This window comes from Artemia sp. Qi Xiang Cuo, chromosome 3 (genome assembly GCF_049724085.1).
Source record: "Artemia sp. Qi Xiang Cuo chromosome 3, ASM4972408v1, whole genome shotgun sequence".
Taxonomy (NCBI): Eukaryota; Metazoa; Arthropoda; class Branchiopoda; order Anostraca; family Artemiidae; genus Artemia; species Artemia sp. Qi Xiang Cuo.
Window position 1 is genome coordinate 93,353,912 of NC_142796.1, and position 13,754 is coordinate 93,367,665.

Genomic DNA, 13,754 nt, shown 5'->3' on the forward strand with positions numbered 1-13,754 from the left:
ATGACATTCTGTTGATTAGTCGTACTAAGTCTGTTCTTTCTGCGATGGTTTCCTTAGTTTCTCAGTCTTTCCTAAATATTGGTCTATCCCTGAATCTTGACAAGTGTGAATTCTTATCTTATAATCTGTCTTCGTCTACTCCTCTGGTATGTAATGAATTTTCTATACTGTCTGTCTCTTCCTTTCGGTGGCTTGGTATTACTGTTTCTAATTCTCTAGCTCTCTTTCGTAAACAGATTGTTGCTGATTCAGTAAGAAAAATTCAGTTCAGTTATTCAAAAATTGTAGCAAACCGTGGAAAATATAACAGAAGAGCTCTTGGGCGCTTATTCTCAACTTTTTCTGATCATTCTGTGCTTTATTTTTCGGGTGTTCATTCTGTTCTTAAGCTAACGATTTAAAAAAGATTAAAGTTACTTATTTCAAATTTTGCAAATTTCTTCTTTCTCTGCCGCCATGGACTAGAAATCGGTATCTAGTTAAAAATTTTTATGTTACGGATGTAACTCAAAAGCTCGGTGACCTACACAAAAAGCTTTCTGCAGATGCATTTTGTAAATTTGGCTCTGACCACGGTCTTTTACAGTTCTTTTCTTAGTTTAATTTAATTGCTAGTGTTTGTTGAGTTCTTTTTTGTTTTTCTTTTTTATTATTATGTACTCCACTTGTACTACTTTTTGTTAGTTGTGGGTAATAAATGATTGATTGATTGATAATCTGTAAAAAAATAAGTGAGGGGGTCACTGGCATATATCTTCCTTGGAATATTGGTCCTCAGATCCTTAGCGATGTTGTCAAGCAGCACTAGAGGGTCGATAAGTCCAAAATGAGAAATAATCTTGTGATTTCTGTACCACCTTGGCAAATATAGCAGGAATTTACAATATTTAAAATAGCCTTTCCTTAGCTGAAGACGGTGTTTTTTGCGCATTAGAGGCTGCAAACCGGAAAGAAAAAGAATTGCAGGAGAACAAAAACTATGGTAAGGTTTACATAAGCCTCGGTGGCTGTACCTCCCTCTATTAGGCGAGATTTTACCATATGAGAAGCAAATACACTACAGGGCACTAGGAACCAGAGACAAGTATGTAGTTGAAATTTTATTAGAAAAAGTAATCCCAAGCCATTTCAACTTTGAGACACATTTCAGTAGCATTTTACCCCCAAGTAAAGGAAGAGTAGGGTTAGAAGTATTAAAACATAGAAACTCGCATTTTGAAGCATTTACAGAAATCCCAATCATACTCAAAGCACTAATCAGAACATTTGGGTTTTGTGAGGCCTGACTTAATATGACTAGCTAGCAGAACATCATCAGCATAGGCAATGTGACTAACAGCACTATTTTCTAAAAAAACGGTACGTGACAGCATTCGCAAACAGTCCGAAGCATAGTTTTAAAAATATATAGAGACAGCACACCACCTTGCCTGACTCCCTAAACAGATACTAATTTAGTATCAAACAGATACTAATTGGAAAACTCATTTCAAATACGGTATGTATTATTCTATTATGTTTCGCACTAACGAGTTTCACAACATTCGCAAAAATTAACATAAAAAAAACAATTTTTTTATAATGGAATCACTGTTACTGGGGGAATAACAATTAACTATTGATTTGAAATATATGTGATGTTTTAAAGGTATATCTATTTTTTTAATATTATGTTTTCATTATATTTTAATAAAATACAACAGATTTAACTTAAAATACTATAAAACAAAAATAACAGGAATATCTATCTGAAATACGTGTCACTGAATAACTGAATAGGACAGTAATCATGCAATAAATTCATTAAAGCAGCAATACACCTAGACATTGTTTTTAATACATTTCATTATTTTTCGTTCCAAGACTAGCATGTAACTTTCTAATTTAATTATAAAATAATTTAATTAAAACTGGACAAATTCCTCCTTCTTCATCAAGTAGTTGCGGCATCAAACCTGTTTTTAATCGTGGAAAAATCCAAGACAGATAGTCCGAGTGAGTGAGAGGCAAATATGGCCCTTTTTAGGATTGCATAAAAATGATGTCAATGACTAAAAATGATGATGAAAAAATCTGTCTTGGTCATTTCACTTGTTGATAGATAAGTCTGTCATCCATCTGTCCATACATCATTCTTAGGGCAGAACTAAGGTAGATGGTTATAGAACTTTTGACGTATTGGACAAATTAAATTTAAACCGCTTTTACCCATCAGGTAATTTTTCAACAAGCCTATTATATTCATTTTTTTCGTTGAATTTTCAACTTCCTGGATATAAATATTTATAGCTTTATAGACATAGATCTTGAGTGATTTATTAAGTACAAATATGTAACTACTTGACAATTATTTGTCCTGCGTATGTTTCGGGTTAATGATAATTTTCAATACTGGCTGACTGCGTTGGGTCTGGAAATTAATGCCATTATTGAGGTCGAACTCGAGATCCCGTTTTCCGATTTTTCCTAATTTATTTCCTTTTAAAACATCAATTAAAATCTTTATGATAATGGCACTAGACATGTCCAGTGACAATTGCATTTAAATTTATTAAAGAATTACAACAATCAAACACGAGTGCACTTACCCATTCAGCCTTGTGCTGCCTCTGCTGAATCATTGCCCATGTATTCAGTTTTCCCAAGACTTTTCACCTATATGAACCATATTCTTTTCTCAGCCATTGCTCATTGTTCAGTTAAACTACTACAAAATGAATTGAGTTGTTATTTATGTACTAAATGAATAATCTGTTCTTTACATTAAGGGAATACTATGGAATATACATGACCTAACAATTGAGACAGGAATTAGATTTGTAATTCCAACTAAATAGTCTGTTTATGGAGGTCTAAAAACAAAAACAATTTAACACTTTTGTTCAGTATCATCGGCGTTCATCCCCTCTTCACAGTGACGGCAATATTGACAACCGGAGGTGAGTACTGAGTTATATCACGCCAAATTTTGGAATTTCTTCAGCATCAAATAATTTGGTCTAATTTATTCATTTCTTATATTGTTCCAAAGTAATCAATCTATCACACTTACATATTGAACAAAAATAAAAACATTAATTCTTTTAGCATTAGTTCTAAATCTATACATGCATTTTTTCTTATTTATGCAAATTGTATATATGTGCATATACTTTTTTCATTTTTTATTGAAAACAAAGCAAACCTTTATTCTGAAATCAGGAATACATTTCATAGTGTTATAAGAAGTCACAAAAAAAGAAAATTCATGACTATAGGAAAATTTGTTTTCCTACAGTTAAATAGTTAAAAAAAATTTGTTTTCCTATAGTTCCTATTGTTTCCTATGTTTTCCTATATAATTTCCAAGAGAAATTCATTAGAGACAGAACTAAAGAGGGACAAATTATTAACCCCTAAAATAGTGATAATACATTTTTTTTAAGTCATATGTTGTGCTATAATTAATTCCGTGTGCATTATAAAAGCATTTGGGCACAATAGTGACTTGCAATGATTTTTAATAACACTCTCATTAAACCCATTTTAAACAAACGTTACAAAAGTAAACAAGGAAATTGGTTATTCCTTGGAGACAAATTCATTTATTTGAGGAGGACTTTTGCAATTAAAAATGATATAGATAAAATTGTAAAGAGGAAAAACGTGCTTGTAATTAAAGTAATTGTTCTTCGTGCTTACATTCCTTGCTTTTATTCATTGACTATAGATGTTCTGTGCAGATCTTACTTTTTCAGGAACATTCTTTTTCAGGAACGTCTTCTTTTTCAGGAACATTCTCCACCTGTTGCTCTCTGGGTTTTTGTCCTAATTCATTTTGTTTAGTTTTAAATGACCCTCTATATTGTCTCTTAAGTTTTTCATTCCCAGTAACATTTTCAAAGCTCCCACCTAAAAAAATAAATTACAAATTAGTTCAGTCAAATATATATAAATATGAAAAAAAGATTGGATACAATAATTGTATTGGATATCAATGTTAAATCTCAATAACTTTCTAAATTATATAAAAAAAAATAGTCCACTACTTGAAAATCAATCTGTAACATAAATATTGAGAATGATAACTTTCAATTTAACAGGTTTATATAAAGCCATAAAAATAACTATAGATAATACATTTACAAAAATTTAAAGGTTTAATTTATAAACGTTTAACAATAATAAATGCTACTGCATTAACTAACATTAGAGACACTTCATTTTATAACATTAAAAAAAATAAGTTGAATGCTTGCATTAACAAACCCTTGCAGAGAAAACATTGTGCAAAAGAGGTACTCAACATCTATAATTTGGCAGAGAAATAGGAATAGATTCCAATTTTGTCCTTCATTTGCTTCTCAACTCAAGCAATGAAAAAATGTTGGTCTGCATCATTACAGAAAAGAAATTCTGTAACATACGGTATAATGCTGGTTTATTGTTTTGTTTTATGATGGTAACACCCAGGTTTTGTATTGGCTAGATTTTATCCCCAAACCTTTTTTAGTGTCCATATTAATTAATATGATAAGTAATTATTTAGGGTACTTGTATGATATAGCGCCAACCTAATATTCTTCATCTAATTAGAACCTGTCTCTCTCATGCTCAATCCTAAAGGAATACACCTAAGAATGATAAAAATGCAATACATTAGAAACAGATTTGGGCAACATATTTGCACATTAGAGGGGGGAGTAGAGTATAGTGGATCTGAAGGCCTAATGTCTTAAATACATTTATTGTGCATATTATGAAGAAAGAATTGTTTTGTATCTTCACACTGTCCAAATACTTTACCCCCCCCCCCCCTAATGTGCAAATATATAACTCAAATTATATATTTCCTATCAATTCTGTCACTTCTCTGTGTCTTGTCTCATGCTAAGCTGAAAGAAATGGTTCTATAATGCGTCAATGGATGAACAACTTGAATGGTTAGTGCTATATCATACAAGTACCTTATTTAGTTTTTTTGCTTAGCTTGACAAGTCTTCTTTCCATTGTTAAATGACATTTCCTGTTTAATTGTTAACTGCCAAATAATTATTCATTATGATTTTTCGTTTTTGTTAAGACCATCTTTGACCTTTTTCCACTTTTGGTGTTAATTTTTTGTTATTTTTAACTCGAAATTCAAATATAGCCCTTTGAAGCTTGTTAGAGTAATTAATTGAAATAAATGCCACATTTTAATTTATTTTTATTATTCAATCTACGTTTAGGCTTCATTAAATAATTAAGCAAAGTCAAAAACATATAAATAATAATAATATAAATAAACATTTTAACCATATGTAAATTTATATTTTTGTTATATATATATATTTATATTTTATACTATATTTTTATAATTATGTTTATGTTGAATTAATCTTTCAAAAATTGTACTAATTTAACATCATTTGGCTTTGAAACACTGAAAAAGAGATTTAGGTCAAAACTTACTCTAATTCTCACTGTCATGTCAGTTTTGCCTATTTCCTCCATTTGGACCATTATTTTGTCATGGTTATTTAACTTATTAAATTCAGCACTTTAGTAAATTGTTGCTTCTCAAACTCAGCTTTGTTAATCTAGAATATATCATTAGCATAGATTAAACAGTAGCTATGGTAAAATCTAAAACTTTCCATTTTTAAATGACAAAACCAAAATTAGTGAATAATTGATATTGTATATTAAATAATAACACTAGGATAATTAAATTATCTAAATAATAACAGCATTAATTAGATAAAAATAGTAATGGAAAGGTATTCAATGTTAATCAGAGGAATGAATTTGTTCCTTCTAGTAGAATTAACATAGCTCTTAATGGGTCCCTGGAGATATAATGAACAGAGAGGGGGCAAAGCTGCCAAATAATTTACAACCAACCTCAGTTTTGACTTCCAGCCTAATGCACTCACTACATTTTGTTTTTGATCATCCATAGTACACTTGTAATACGTATTTGTAATCAGCAGCAATCAGCATATTCGTAATCAGCATAAAAAAAGGCATCGAATGATGTATTCACTTTAGTCCTAACTCAATAACATGATTTCGTATATATTGACAAATGACAACCTTTGGTGCTAGGAGCATAAGGAACTAACTTTAATAGGCCAAGTCAAACAGTGCTCACCCAAGTAATTTGTATTTCTAATATAAAAAAAAGCATAAAATGTATACGCTACTATTACATAGTAACTTTGAGGTAGATTTATATCAAAATATTCAAGCAAATCACACAGCCTACTAGGTGTATTATGACGACTGAGAACGACTGAGGGTATTATGTTCAAACTTTTGGGGTTTCTTCCACTCTTAAAATTTGACCAAATCAAAATAGCGTAAGTGTATCCAAGCTATCAAAGAAAGTAAACACATTTTTTTGCGAATGTTATCAAGTTTTCCATTTCAGATCAACTAGAGGAGGTATGAAACTAAATTAAACACTACTATTTGTGTCCAGATTTTTAAAAGTGTCTATGTTGTTAAATGCTGAAGAAATTTTTTTTCCGGCATACAAATAGCAGGCAGAACTATAAATTCTTAAAAAAACGAAAATATTTAAAGTAATATTTTGTTTTTCCCTGAAAAGACTATGTCAATATAAAACGAACAGAAATTAATTAAAAAACTGCTTCCGCAAAGTAAGTTTTTCAAAGAAAAGTAAAGAACTCCATTAAACAAAAAATGAGCAAAATTAAAATCAAATAATATACCAAGCGTGAAACTACCACAAATCAGCACCGATAAATAAACGAAACCCAAAACGAACAGAAATTACAATAAATAACCGAGTCAAACTCAAAACTAGCGGAAATTAACATAAGTTGGGCTCAAAACCCCTATGCCTTCCGAAGGCCAGAACATAATTTGCACTTAACAGAAAAAAATACAAATGAATATGCATTGTCAGTTTAATATACATATACTGATATTTAGCAATCAAAATGTTAATATTATTTGATTTATTAAAGTTATAAAAGTAAAAACATTTATATTTTTTCAGTAAAGTGAAAATCATGTTCTGGCCTTGGGAAGGCAAGGTAGTTTCCCGCTTGGTAGATTATCTAGAGCTAGTATAGAAATATATCTATAGAAATGAATTACATTTTTTTTTGCACAGTTAGCAGAGCACACTGAAGTTGAAGTAGCCTTAAACTTTGACTTGAAAGATTATAACCTGACCACTTCTTTCAGAAAAGAATTTTGGAGGGTTATTCCGTGTTGATAAGAAAAGAGGGTAAAGGTGGAGTTTAGTTCCCCCCGTACTGTAGGGCACAGGAGCCCTATGGTAAAGGTGCAGGTTAGTTCTCCCTTATAAAAACAACTTATTTCAGCAGATACAAAGAAGAGGCCCATTTGCGGCATTCTTTGGGACCCCAAGGTCCAATGCTAGTATCAAATCCCGCAAGTGGGAGTTTACACTCGTCGACTTATGGCTGCATCGGCCACAAGTGCCCCAGCTAAACGGATTTTTAGCACGACAGGACTGATAGTGACTGCAAAAAGATCAATGGCTCCGGGCAGAGTGAACAAACCCACTTTTGTTACATCAATTGTAACTGAAGTGATGTAACCGCTGATTTAAAATTGTTGGTGTTGTTAAGTCATGGTATCTGACTGGTATACAGTGTTTTTTCGATGTTGTTATTTGTTTTGTTTTTCACTTCCTTTTCGTATGTATTTGATGAACAGGAGATGTTTGAACTTTAAACTTTCAAAGTTATACACACATTAGCCCAAATAATTAACAAGAAGGAAATGACTAAACACGGGATTTTATAGGAACAATGCGATGTTAAACATAAACACAACAAGTAAGTAAGTAAAGTAAGTCATATTGTTCTTGTATGTTTTTAGCCAACCATTTAAAAATCCTTACTAAAATCGAGGTTGAACGTGCTTGGTGAAGTGGAATTTTTATTATTATTTTTAATGAGAAAAATCGGCACGCCGTGGCGCGCCACCGGTCTAAAATCGGCGGTGCACCGCCCAAAAAATTTTGGCGCGCAGTCGCCGATACTAAATCACACATTCGTCGCCGTCATGTCGGCGTGGCGCGGCTTCGGGGACTACTGGCTAATATAGAAGTACCAAAAAAAGAAATACTTGTTCTCATATCAAATTTAAAACATGTCTTGTTTTATTTTCATTTAAACAACATTCTTTTTGAAGGTAAATTTACTTTATAAGCAAGGCTGTACCAATTGGGGTTAGAGATTGGAACAATACTCAAAATTTTTTGGTGACCCATAAAAAGCTTTTTTAACCATCCTCTGTAAAAAAAAAGTCAGAGAACAACAATTTTGGGTGCAACACTGTCTGCAGGCATTACATGGGATACAAATAGACCATACTAGACAAATATGAGTTTCAATAAAATAATATAAATAAAATTTCTAGAAATCATTGTCAATGTTTTAATCTTAGTTATCTCAATAGGGCCTATTTCAGAATTTGGACTACAATGCAGAAAATAGGCCTATACATTATACTAAATTCACAGATGGGAAGAGCATTTGCTTTCACATTTTATTGCAGGAGTGCTCAAACTATATCATTTTTTGTTAGACTATCTATTTTTTCAAGACACCTCACAGTCTAAGAGTTTGTCCAGCCATATTCATTCCACTGGAAGCAGTCCCAAGTAATTTTTTTAATTTTGCAAGAAGACCACGTTGTCAACTGATAGGATAATAATATCCAATTTTCAGCTAAAACAAGAGAAAATGATCCGAAACGCCAGAAACAGTCCCCAGCAAAGGGCACGGATAATAGCAAGACCGGCAATAAAGGATTAAAAGACGACAGTTGCGCTCTTCTCTGTGACTCTTGTGAACGTTGGCTTTGCAATGAATGCATTGAAATGACTGAAACGGAACATCATTTGTTTACAAAAATGACGTTTCGCCTTGGTTCGGTGTGGTCTTGTCCCCTTTGTAAACAGGTCAGAGTCACTCAAAATAGTTCATCTGCCTCCAAGATAAAAGACATTATCAAGAATGAGATCAGATCAACGTTTACTAACACTGAAAAGAGGATTCAGGTTAAGATTGATAAGCTGGTAAAGACTCTGAATAACAGAATAACAAGCATTGAGAAAGACTTGGTCAAATGTTCAGTTCAGCCCATGAAAAAAAAAGCTGAAACCTATATTAAACTGAATTTGAGACCCTGAGCCAAAAGCTTGAGCAAAATATTAGTAGAAGCTTGTATCCGACAGTACCCTGGACGATTTTGTTATAAAGCAAAAGAATCTGATCGTGTATGGACTTGCCGAAGATCGAAGCTCCACGACGAAGAAACAGCAAAACGCAAAGGATTTAAAATTTGTATTGAACCTGTCCTTCAGAATTGTCCCGATAAATATTCGTTCTCTATTCGCCTTGGTAAAGTGAAATATGAAAAGTGTCACCTCAATAAACTATAATGTTTTGCAGCCCTGTTGAACGAGACGCTGCTTCTTTCCACCTGTCAAATTATCTGTCGAACATAAAGGATACATTTAGAGGCTTCGGATTTTATTATGATCGCCCAAACGCTTGCACATAAGAAAAAGTATGACGTTTTGAAGCAAAAACTTCAAGAAAAGGAAGCACGCGAATCAGGCTGGAAGGTTAAAAGCAGCAAAGTGTGACTGGAACTTGTGAAAGTGAATTCTTTTCGTGGGGATACGGTGCAGTGATTTATCTGTTCTCTACACAAATTCAGACTATTTATCTTCGAAAATTGATGAATTTTAAGCATCAATATCAGCCCTCAAACCCCTTGTCATCGTTATTATGGAATCACTACACAAGAACTGTCAACAATCAGTTGTGTGTTTCCAGCAAGTGCGTGATTATAATCTCATTGTAAACAGAAATTATAAGCGTGGAATGTTCATTTATGTTCATATCTCGATGAAGTATATGGAAGTTAATGAGCCAATCTCTTCAAGTATAAGCAAATGTTCAGTTTTTGATGTGACGTTACCTGGGTCCACAAGTGCTTTTAGCGTTGTAGTCATTTATCGTAGTCCTAGTGTTAGTGAATTGTGTACATTTAATAATAAAAAAAATATTGCAGTTATTGTCCTCTGTTTCTTTATATAGTTCTAAGTTTCTAGCAGTTCGTAACTTTAACCTACCCTCTATTGATTGACCTCAAATACAATGCAACTGTCTGATGAGTCGTAACAAAATCCATTCCTACAAACTTTACAAGAAAATTAATTGTATCAGGGCATTCAAAACCCTACTTGTTTAGGGCTAATTCGAACCATTCAGTCTTAGACCTTGTAATTACGAAATCACCTGATCATATTACTAATGTTGATTTTTTGCCACCAAAGAAAAAAGCGATCATTCGGTATTGGTGATAGCACTAAATTGTTTTTGGGGTTTTGCTGATAATCCGAATAGTTCTCCCAAATATAATTATGGTAGAACGAATTACGTTGCATTTTCTGATTATATTTCATCTCTTTCTATCCGAGAAGAGTTGGAGCAATGTAATGCTACCGCAGATCGTCACCTCAGAGCAAAATTGTCCTACTGCATTAAGAATTTTTTTGAGATATTCCACACCATCTGTCGTATGTTGTTACGCGCTTTCATATGGTTTAAAGGGCGTTGCTGTACATGCCATAGTTTTCCCGCTACGAAGCGTGCGGTTTTGCTCTACGGTAGCAAATTCTGAAAAATTTGTAAGCAATTTTGTCCTACGAGCAAAAATGTCCTACTAGGTGATTTTTTCATCACTCTCATCAGCAGAAAAAGAAAAGAATACTGTTTGTTTTGGCAGGAGAGAGATTTAGAAAATTATAATCTTACTTGATTAGATTCTGTTGTGAGGTATGTATTTAATTTTCTTTCTGCTTTATACGTATCTTTGCAATACACTCCAAGTGATCAACCTAGATTTTCTTTCTGGAATCTGCTAGATGGAGTCAACAAACTTTGCTTTAGGCTCTAGGTACTGCAACTGGCCTGTGTGGATTTTTGCTAACCAAAGCGAAATAAAAATCAGAAAAATAATTAAGGCTTTTGAAAAGGACTGTACTTGATCTTGGTTAACAACTTTTGCTCAGACTACGAACTGTCTCACGAAAGCGGTAAAGGTGCAGTGTAGGTCCCCCGGTAGTATAGGGTGCAGAGGCTCTACAAATAGAACTGAAATATACAGGAAGAAGTGTGTTGTTTGCATTCTGCTTCTACTGGGCACTTTCTCTGCAACTTTCCAACCTTATTGACTTAATAATATACCCTTATCAATAAGGTGTTCTTATCAGGGGGACCCACATTGCACCTTTACCCACGAAAGCTTCTGGGAGAGGGTCTTTTTCTTGATCTTAGAGGATTTGGTTTCGTGTTGGTTTGTACTTGTTTTTGCTTTCGCTTCATTTAGTATATTATCCCGCGCGCTTGGAGGCTTCGGACAATTGGATTTAATGCTGCAGAACCAGCCAGCTTTGAGGGCCGAAAATTGGCCCTACTGTCCGCCTCCGTGTTACTTTTTTTTCTCAAACAATCACAACCTCTTTCATCACCTCGTCGTTCACTTCCTTACCTATCATTATTCTGTCGCTTGACCGTGAACTGATTTGTCCTGAGCTTCCATTGCGTGTCATAATGGTAAAATGTCGCTGACCAGGTTGAAGTCTCTGCCGCTTGGGATGCATCCTGTTATTCCTGTATAATACGTACCTGAAAATTTTTTGAAGATATTTTTTCTTCCAGATACCAGCAACCAAGTAGATTGAAGCTTTCAGATGTTTCAGAAATTCTCTGCAACTTACCTTCTGGCGAGAGTGATTCTGAAGACAGTCTTTCTGAGCTTGAAGATCTCGAACATGATAGTGACGAGGACAATGATAAAACCTTTGTTCTTTCTGAGGTATCCTCGGATGATGACAATCAACCTGAGAATGTTGCTAACCTCTCCAGTATGCCTGTTACTGCGACTGCATCCTCCAGCACAGCTGAGACTGCAGAGAACGATCAAGATTTAGATCCATTTAACTCAGATGTAGGATCGACAGTTGAAATTGGTACAGATCCCTCTGACTGTAACCAGACTCAGGCAGTTGTAATGACTGAGGTGATAGTTGAATCTGTTGAAACTAGTGCTTGAGAACCATCGACTACTTCTTCGGATAGCACTCTCCAGGAAAAGAAGTGTCGAAAGAGACTAAGATTGGAAGCAAACCGGCTTCGTAACAAAGCTAAATCAGCCGCTCATTTAGCTAAATCAGCTAAATCAGCCGAGTGTTAAAGTATTCCGGGATGAGAAAACTGGGAAAACTTAAGGAAAGAATCAGAGTGTCAGGGAAGCCCTGACATGTAACGAAAAGTGCCATTTTTCCTGCAAACTGAATGTTGATGATGAGTCTCGACAGAAGCTACATGATATTTTCTGGAGACTTAGTGCCAAAGAGAAAAGGATGCTCCTTCTTAAGAGCACTACAAAGAAAGGAAAGAAAAAGAATAAAAACGTTGTCACCAGAAATAAGTACTACTTCCAGTATTTTGTGAATGTTAGAGGAAAGACACTAAGAGTTTTCCGAGATTTTTTCTTTCTACGCACGACGTTTCTCAGCAGAGAGTGTACTATGCTCACAAAGTTAAAGACCCCCATTCCGATATTCCAGCTGCAAGGAGCGAACTGCGAACAGCGGCGAACAAAACATTCTAGACCAAGATTGATCTAGTGAAAGAGCACATCAACGATTTCCCACGAATGCCCTCATACTAGTGTTGTTCTAAAACACAGCACGAGTATTTGGAGTCGGTTATCAAAGTAAAAAAAAAGTTAAAAATTTCGAGAGCTTTTAGTACAGATCAGAAATAAAGCCCAGTCTCGGAGTCCATCTATCGAAAGACATTCTTGACTGAATTCAATATCGTTTTTTTTGTTCAAAGAGGGGACCGCTGTGACCATTGTGAGGAACATCGAGTAGCTGCGGAAGTAAAAAAATAGAACTTCCTCTTGATAGAGTGGCTAAAGTTTTGGAGCATAAAAGACTCAGTGGCAACTGCACAGAAGAAAGGAAATGAGATAGGGCAAAGAACATCCCAGTGATTTACTTTGCTTTGGAAAACGTGTTTGCTTTGCCGAGGGTCGACGTGTCGTGTTATTTTTACAAGCTGAAACTAAATTGTTTTAACATGGCTGCAATTTTTTACGCAAAAAAAGATGTGTACTTTGTCATTTGGAACGAGAGTGTGCTTGGTAGATAAGGGACCGAGATAGCCAATGCAGTTATCATGATTCTCGAGAAGATTGTTTCGAATCATCCTGAATATGAGGAGCTTATTACATGGGGTGATTCTTGCGTAAGCCAAAACAGAAACAGTATAATGAATTTCGCTATGCAGCACTTCCTTCGGCAACATCCTCGAATCCAAAAAGTAACTATGAAATACTCAGAAGCCGGTCTCAGCCTTGTTCAAGAGGTTGACAACATTCAAAGCCAAACAAAATGGTACTTGAAGCACACTGAGATCCATTTACCCTTGAGTCTGGCTAGACATTTTAAATCAGTAAGGCGAGACCAACCATTCATTGTTATGCAGCTGACAAAGGTATAGGACTACAAATCGTGTACAAAACTGTAAAAATACAATTCTGTCCCCTACACGAAAGTCAAGGTTCTTGTCTTCAGACAAGGACTCAGCAAACGGGTTCTGTACAAGACTGATCTTGACTTGTCCGCTCGAGTTACGGAGGTGAAAATAGCTCTGGAGCTGACACCAAGATGCCCAAAAGTAGAAGGCGAAGAAGTTATTTTT

The 13,754-nt window shown here is 34.4% G+C and overlaps 1 long non-coding RNA gene across 2 annotated transcripts in view; it reads right to left on the reverse strand.

Annotated features, from left to right (window-relative positions):
* LOC148954761 (uncharacterized) overlaps positions 1–13,754 on the reverse strand; it is a 91,153-nt gene that overhangs the window by 31,597 nt on the left and 45,802 nt on the right. For both annotated transcript variants that reach the window (XR_016141541.1, XR_016141540.1), the window contains exons 3-5: positions 5,434–5,561; positions 3,682–3,891; positions 2,589–2,707 (exon numbers count right to left, since the gene is read on the reverse strand). This is a non-coding gene — a long non-coding RNA (uncharacterized LOC148954761). The remainder of the gene's footprint in view (positions 1–2,588; positions 2,708–3,681; positions 3,892–5,433; positions 5,562–13,754) is intronic.